This window comes from Poecile atricapillus, chromosome 5 (genome assembly GCF_030490865.1).
Source record: "Poecile atricapillus isolate bPoeAtr1 chromosome 5, bPoeAtr1.hap1, whole genome shotgun sequence".
Lineage (NCBI taxonomy): Eukaryota > Metazoa > Chordata > Aves > Passeriformes > Paridae > Poecile > Poecile atricapillus.
Window position 1 is genome coordinate 17,344,430 of NC_081253.1, and position 8,902 is coordinate 17,353,331.

Sequence of the window (8,902 nt, forward strand, 5' to 3'; positions counted from 1 at the left end):
TACTTGTTGACCCGAATTTCTTCTTTTTATGTTAGTACTGCTTTGGTTCTTGATTCACATTGAGAAAATTAGAAAATAGTTCTTCTCCTTTTTTAAAAATTTGTTTCTGAATAAAGAAATAATTTGGTATTTAAATAGGCAAGGCTTTGGAACTTATTTGTGAATTATTTCACAATTTTTAGGTAAGGAGTAGCATTACATCTATGAAAATATTCTGTGACATTGATCATGCTTTATTTTTAAAGAAATTGATCAAATACTCAATTTCAGTTAGATAACTAGGAGTTCACAAAGAGCTGCCCATTAAATCATGTCAACTATGAAAATGCTATGGTAAATTGCAAAGTGGAATATAAATATGACACTCCTTATAAATGCCTATTGCCTAATTATCATCTGAACTTTGTCATAGTAAGACAACATTAAACAGGAAAGTTTTACCTGACCTGTAGTTAAATATTAGCTAGCTTTAGATTAAAAATACAGGCAAAATGAATAGACTTCTACTTTCACACAAAATGGGGCATTTTAATAAGTGAAATCTAAACTGTGCAATTAGACTGTTTCACGCAGAGGAAGCATAGAAACAATGGATAACAATAGGTAAAGTGGTAATTCCCTGGATACGTGCAAAGAATATGGGAAAAAAAAGAATAAAACTTGCCAGAAGGAACCTCATGTATATGGGCAGGTAAGAAAATTAGTGACTTTTTCTATTAGCTTGGCATAAATTCTGAGCAATTCAGTGTTATTCAGTGGTGTCAGATATCACTGAAACATCGAAGAATAAAACCACCAATTGAAAACTGTGACCTATTAGGGATATGAAGGGATCATAGGCATTATGCATGCTTTTTTCTCTTCTGTGGCCACTCAGTTTGATGGAAAATCTGTTTTCTTTCTATGTTAAATCCCTAAATGTCACAAGATGTATAAAGAATATTTTAATAAAGTGCATCCATCTCTGGAATAAAAGATCAATAAATGTGCTGATTTCATTATGGCTGTACCATTTCATGTTATTCAGATACCTGGCTAAATTCTTTAATTTTTATTGAAAAATAAAACTTGGGAAATATGACCACATGAAAGTTCATGTTGACCTTAAGAAAGACACTAAAAAAGTTAGTGGACTAAAATACATAGGAATACACCCTCCATATAAGGCATCAAGACTCAGTATTAACACTAAAACACAGCATTTTCAGTGTTGGTTGGACTCAATGATCTTAGAGGTTTTTTCAACTTAATAATTATGTGATTCTATAAGTGATTCAACTCAGATAATTAGAACAGTCCCATCATAATATCCAGTTTTTGATTAAGGCAAAACAATTTCAGTTTTTTTGCATGGTCATCAGATTTTGGAATTATCTAGCAGGATTTAAGTGTCTCACCCTTCATAAATCAGCAGAAGTATTTCTTTGCTGTGATAGCTAAACAAATCTCAGTTACTGAGTTTATTGACATTTTACCTAGCAGATCTAAGAGAGATTATTCCAGAGCACCACTGTCTTGGGGTGCTGACTTTAATATCACAGCTTCAGAAGCTGGCACTAATTATATATGTTTCCAAAAAATCCATCCTTTCCCATCTCTGTCTTGTTTTGCTCCTGTGCCGCCTACTCCCGTATGCCAGAACAAGTGTTCATGTATTCACAGTTCAGGTTGAAATCAACCTAGAAAAAGAATTGGTGGAGGACAAAACTTTCTCTTTTAGAAGAAACCCCAAATTATGTACACATAAAATGATGATGCTACTTAAGAAATCTGAGTAAGGCACTGGGGGAACCCTGCTATTACCAGCCCAACAGAGGGTCCCCTCTGCTGTACTTCAAGAACAGGAAATGTCTCATCACCTGTCCTCCTGTTTCTCTGAGTCCCTGAGTTGCTGTAGCTGCTTAGGGTAAGTGTTAGAACTAGAAGCACTTGTTTCTTCTCCCAATTTCTTAAAAAAGAAGGTTTCATATTCTTTTAGACGGAATAAAAATACCTATGTATTTATGGGAAACTATGGAGTCTTTCTGCCTTTATCACTCCAATAGGACGAGATGCTGCCAAGGTTAGGAGTTGGAAATATCCTGAGCTATCTCGACCCAGCCCTGATTGTCTTAGACTTGAAAATAGATTTTAGGATATTCTCTTTAAATATCAGGATATAAGGTACCCATACTACTGGTTAGAAAACACATTTAAACACTTCTGAGCAAAAAAAGGAAATAACTCATCAGACAGATGAGTTTTTAAACTCATTAAACAGATCAGGTTTCTGGCTTTTTTTTTACCTTTCAAGGTATATATACAACAGTATTTTTAATCTGAATGAACTTGGGAGAGAACTAAGGAAAGAACAAAAAACATTCTTTGTTCATGGATGGAAAAACTTTATTTGGCTGACAATAAAGACTTGTGACTGGACATCATTTGCTCTGAACCAGTACCTGACCACAGGTAAGAAAGTGAGGTTAAAATCATGTTACTGTGGCACATATTAAAAAAAAATGTATGTAACCAGATATGAATTTTCTTAGGAAATAAGTCAGGAGAGTTCTTAACATCTGCTTAGAGACATGACAGGTAATGGAGTTGGTTAATTAAACAAATATTTATGGATAATTTATCTGAGATTTTCAGAAACAGATCTTTATTTTTTTTTTTAGTGACTATTATGTACTGAAAATTTATGGAACAGGGACAAATGTTGAATAGTTTGCTTATGAGTAATGTGAGATATAATTACTGATTATATTAATGGACTTTTTTATTTGACTAGTTCTGACAGATAATGAATAATCAATCAGTGGTCTTGGTTATCACTAACATAGAATTAACTGCTTGTAGCCTTGAAAACAAAAATAAAAACATGTATACAGATGAAAACCCCAAATGTTTGGGTTTTAATCTAAAGAAGCCTGTAACTGACCCTCTATTAGAACTAATTCTAACAATGTATGTTTTAGGCAGAATATTATATCTGTCCTGAGATGTGTGATGATACAGTGAACAGAAATCCCTAATATTTGCCAGAATTCATGTAAATTTATGTAATAAGATTCAAAACTGATTAAAAATTACATTTATTCAGCAATGAAACATGAACGCGTCATGTGATTTTGACCACAACAGTCCTCTAGAAGACATAAATTGTTCTCCTGGTGGACATTTATGTTTTCTTTGCCTGGGACTGTTCTAACTCCAACTGCCCTGGGCCTCTGAGCCCAGACGCATCTGAGCAGAGCTTCTGCCACTATGCATGTTCTGATAGTTCATAACAAGCTTGCTCTATTTTATTGTATTTTAAAAACGAAGGAGGGATAATGCAAAGTTAGCTATACCAGGGCTTTATTGGGAATTTGTTATTTCTGAATACCATGGCAGAACAGAAAACAACACTGTAGGCACAGATCTCAGTCCTCCTCCCGTTATTACTGAAAAATAAATGTTATGAAGACAAGAAACAGGCTCAGTCCTTTATATGATACTCATGTATTTACTGTGAGGTCTGCCTGTCACCTTTGTGCCAAAAGCTCTTCTCCCTTTACTGAGCAGGAAACTTAGGATAACCACTGCCTTCAGAAGGAGAAAGATGGTGTGGCATGGGTGAAGAAGATGCAGCCCCTCATACCTAAAGTTTACCAGCAGAGGACACAGCACAGAATGTGGGGAGAGCAGCTGTGTTGCTGTGCATCCTTGCACTCACATTGCAGCTTTGTCCTGGCCTTTTAAGATGTCGGCTTGGATTTGACAGAGGTGCACCTGGCAGTCTGCAGCCAATGAAGCCAAAAGCCCCTTATGTTTCTGTGAGGCTCTGTTTCCTGTTAGTAAAATTAAAGCATTTAAAAAATAAGGAGGCATCCAGGTATCCTTGTTTAAAAAAACTGTGCAAACCCTGGGATTATTTGAATATTTTTTCCTAAAAGTTCGATAATTACTTGGAAAATTAATAAAGTATCTCTTAAGGGAAATATTGCCTGTTTAAAAGTCAATGTGTATTGCCTTCAAGAAGTTCTTCTGATGTCTTTGAGTGGGCTCTACAAAGTAAATACCTTCCTGTACACTGATTAGTAAACCATTAATATAATAGATATAGAAGGACAGAGTCAACATTTTTGGTTCTTATTATTCAATGCTTTTTAAAGCCTTTGCTGTGAATAAAAAGAGACTTTAATATGCTCCTGCATAGATTTATATTCACCATATTCCTAAGATCTCCTGGAAATGGAGGCAATTTTCATTTAAATAATTTATTATCAGACTCACAGTGCACTCTGCATCTTAAATGCAAACTGACTCCAAGCATTCAAGACTAACTCAGGATGCAAGAAAAGGTAAGTTTGGCTTAAAAAAACCAAACAAACAAACAGAAAAAGAGAAAAAAAGGTTATTGTTTCTTTTGTTTGCTAATCTTTTTGGAAGTCTATACAGTGAACTTTTCACTATTGATAAGTTTAACTATATTCACCTGTCAAAATGCATCTGGTGTTCTGACATTTTAAAGCTCTTTCCATTTAATAGAGTTCAAGATTGACCCATTTCCCATTTTTCTTTCCATTTTGTATTTTACCAATAGGGATTTCACATTTTTCATTTTATAAAAATCCACGTATTTAAGTAAAAAGATAAGGCTTTAATAAATAATAAAAAAAAATATAGGGAAAGTGTATTGAAGAAAATGTAGAAAAATGTAGAAAATGTAGAAAAAGGTAATTGGAAAAATGCTAGTAACAGGAATAACTTCTAATTTTATTTTTTTTTTAAATAATAGTGTTATTTGTTAGGGAATATATTTTGGGTGAAATAACTTTACGAAGTTTGTGTATAATGCCTGCCAATTATGTGCTTTTTAAAAATTATATATTTTTAAAATTAATTTTATTATTTGTACTGAAAAATATGAATATATTTTTTTAAAAGTTGTGTGCTTTGCTGGACAAATTGGCCAGTGGATAACTCCCTTAAGCAAAGAAGTTACCCTGAAGAAGATACTATGTATCTCCAGAGGTCAGTGACTTTTTCTATTTGCATGGTAGTTATTCTGTCCTTTTTATCATAGAAGCATAGAAGCATAGAATGCTTTTGGTTGGAAGGGACCTTAAAAATCATCCAGTTCCAACCTCTCTTCCATGGACAGGGACATCTTCCACCAGGCCAGGCTACTCAGGGCCCCATCCATCCTGGCATTGAACCCTTCTATGGATGGGGCATCCACAGCTTCCCTGGACTCAGAGCGACTCATCAACCTTTGAATAAAGAATTCTTTCCCAATATCTAACTGAAACTTATCCTCCTTCAGCTTAAACTCATTCTCCTATTATCACATGGCCTTGACAAAAGTCCCTCTTCATCTTTCTTGTAGGCTCCCTTCAGGTATTGGAAGGTGCAATAAGATCTGCCCAGAGCCTGCTCCAGGCTGAAAAATCTCAGCTCTCTCAGCCTTCTTCACAGGAGAGGTGTTCCAGAGCCCTGACTATCACCATGGCCTCCTCTGGACTTGCTCCAATGGTTCTGTGTCCTTATGTTGAGGACCCCAGAGCTGGATGCAGTGCTGCAGCTGGGGTCTTACCAGAGCAGATTAGAGGGGCACAATCACTTCCCTTGGCCTGCTGTTCATGCTCCTTTGGTTGCAGCCCAGGATATGGTTGGCTTTTGGGGCCAACCCAATCATCTTACAGAGAAATAAGGAAAATGAGATTCTGCAGTGGACCAGACTTCAGTGATTTGCTTTTCATGAGGTGTGTCTCTGCTCAGACCTTCTGAGCAAAGATCGGTGCTCAGTTTAATGCTTGTTGGTCAGCCTTCTGTATTTTAAAACATTCCCAAAGTATGGAGAAACATATCTGAAGAACAATGGAACTCAACATTTCCTCTCCCTTGGATTTTAAGAGAGGATAATGGATGTTCTCTCTTAAAGCATTTGTGTTATTGATTGTGTGATAGGTTTTATCACTTTTACAAAAAGTGGCACCTCACCTTGTTCTGTGTTCATTACTTTATTTACTTATGAGAAAAATATTATCTTCAGAAAGTCCCAGGCAGGGATTTACCATCCTGGATCAAATGAGTAAAAACTGATAATTCCAAAGTTGTTGGCAAGAAAATAGCAGCCCCATGACAGGTCATGTTCCCATAGGTTTCTCTGATAGTCACTAATTGCTTCAGAATCACATATTCAGAATGGAAAAGAGAGCTGATTCCATCAGGTCACATCATTAAGATGAAAAGGTGACACGCAACATCAGCTGCCTAGCAATATCATATTCCTTCTACTTATCAGTGATTTGTTTATTCTCTTCTTAAACAATAGAAATTATGAAGTTTCTGCCATTTTTGTAAGTCCATAGTAGTTCCTCATCTGAATACAATAAATTCTCAATAGTTTCTACATACATGAATTTTCTTTTCATTTTCATACTCTCCTACTAAACTAAATAATTGCATTTTTGTCCTTGTAAAGGCTCTTCAATATCTTTAAGCATTTATAATGTGTCCAACCAGTTGTATAATGGCAAGCTATACAAATGCTGGGGGAGGATCTTCTAAATGAAAATATGATAGTTAGGCATTGATTTTCTGTAAAAGCAGAGCACTTAACAGCACAATGCTCTCTCCTGGTCCAGTTCCAGGAAAGGATTTAGGCACCTAAGACAACAGCTGAGTAGATACAAATTATCTAAATCAATTCAGCCACTATTTAACGTTTGTGGAGCCTAAATTCAATAAGGAGCTCCCTGTTCCATCTTAAAATCCCTAAGCACATACGCCTGTGCTTCTGTAGATGCTCAGAGCAGATGATGTCTATGTAGCCATCTTATTACTTATTTTCCTTCTAAATATGGGTGGAACCCCAGAAGCAGACATTCCTTCACTTTAATTGACTCTGAGACTTAACCTAAGAAGTTTCTTTGCAGTGTGCCAAAAGCACATCTACAGAAACAGCCTACACCTTTCTGCAGTCTCCCCTTTTTTTAAATTACTGGAGAAAATGACAACGCTGTTCACCTTTTCTATCTTATTCTAGAGTTCACCCAGCTCACAAGTTAGGGTATGAGCTCAGTTGCTTCATCAGGAAGTATTAAACACACAGACTCTGTCTCAAAGGAAAGTGCTTTCAACACTATCTATGCCTTCAGGTGCATTTTTGAAAGCAAGAGGAGAAAACCCTTGTACCTTTGGCTGCAGCTGTGCTTCCCCCATGGCAGGGAGTTCCAGGGTCTCTGGCCACAGAGGCCCTGCCACGCTGTAGCCCGCAGTGTTCCAGATGAAGCATCTACAAATCATCCTGACCTGATAAGTGCAGAAGTCAAGGGATGCAATATTGGACTTGGGAGTTCATTATTAGTTTCAGGTACTCAAAATGTGTATTTGATACCCATATGGTCAGTCTCTGCACTCATGTTAGTCTATCTCCTTACCCATACTTCTTTTACTTTTCCTCTGGAAATATCTCAGATTTTAAGAACTTATCTGTAGGGCTGGGGGGAAATTCATATCAGAAACAATCTCATTCTTTTCAAGTTCTTCTCTGCATATATTTTTTTCCCTGAACATTTCAATTACACATTGTCTACTTCTTTTTGAGCCTTTGATCATGGTATAGATCTTTTTCTGGGACATTTCTTGTTTTGTAAATCTATCTGGTATTGAGTTTTTACATTGCTTGAGAAATTGAGCCACATGCACCTGTTTAATTTATCCTTATATTATGCTAAATATTTATGTTTGAATTGTTATTCTGTTTTGTCACGAATGTCTGTCCTTAAAGATTTCTTCCCTTTCTTACATATATGTGTATATAAAACTGTTTTTCTTAAAGCGACGATCTTTAAATTTTTTAATTTAACCATAATTGTTTTATTAATAATGATTCCTCTTTCTAGCTATCCTCTTACACTATTCTGATGCATTTACACATATTGATATCCCTCAGTTACGATTTCTCTCTGTCAAAATCCTTTCATGCAAGCTACTCTTTCAAGTTTAATTTCAAAATTTAAATATAAATGCATTATAGATTTAAATATATTGCATCTACTAACTTTCACCTATTGATTTTGTAATTCTATCAAGAAAATAATCAATGTTGATAAAAACTGTTGCTTGCAAACACATGATTAATATGGCTTATAACACAGATCTTTGTTAAGCTAATATGTGTTTTGAAAGAGAAGTATTGAATATCTTATATTAGACTTATGCATTGGGGCTCTTCTGGATAGAGCAGAATAGTAGCTTACTTACAAGGCTGAATTCTGATTTTACAATACTGCTTTTATCCCAGAAAACTTGTCAGGGATAGTTAAAAAAAAAAAAAAAAAAAAATCTTAAATAATATAAGGTATCTGGGTTATTTCCAGAAATAAGTTTGACTATCTGTCAACTCATAATTATATCTGTCAACTCATATTGTAACTCATGATATATGCTCATTTATATAAAGCAGGAGGCATTTTTGTCCTTATGTAGAAAATGTCAGAATTTGAACTCAATACCAGCAGATACCACCATTATAGTACAATATCTATTTCCTTAAGATTACCTTGTGCACTACATTCTAGGAAGGGAATTTTGCAGACACTTCTGAAGGAGCTGAGGATCAACTGTGTACTTTAAGACCCCAGACAGTATGCTGAAGATTAATAAATATTAATATTATGAGAATATGAGTTGTTAAAGTGTTTGTTCTTTATGGCAAAAAACCCTGTGGTGACTGCTTGCTAAATTATTATTTTTTAGTATATAGCAGCAAACTGAAATCTCCATTCTAACACAGGCAGAAATTATGTTTATAATGGGGGAAGAATTAGTATTTATTGGATTTTTTTTCTCTGAATCCTTTCACTACTTGTTCTGCTTTTTGTCCTTTTTTAGCCATTTTTGTTCCCATCTTAAGAATCCTGATCCT

General features: G+C 35.2%; 1 long non-coding RNA gene across 1 annotated transcript; it reads left to right on the top strand.

Annotated features, from left to right (window-relative positions):
• The first annotated feature begins 318 nt into the window (after positions 1 to 318).
• Positions 319 to 3,882, top strand: LOC131579845 (uncharacterized). Its single transcript, XR_009277779.1, has 3 exons — positions 319 to 691; positions 2,294 to 2,451; positions 3,550 to 3,882. It is a non-coding gene; the product is annotated as an uncharacterized LOC131579845 (long non-coding RNA).
• Positions 3,883 to 8,902: the final 5,020 nt, after the last annotated feature.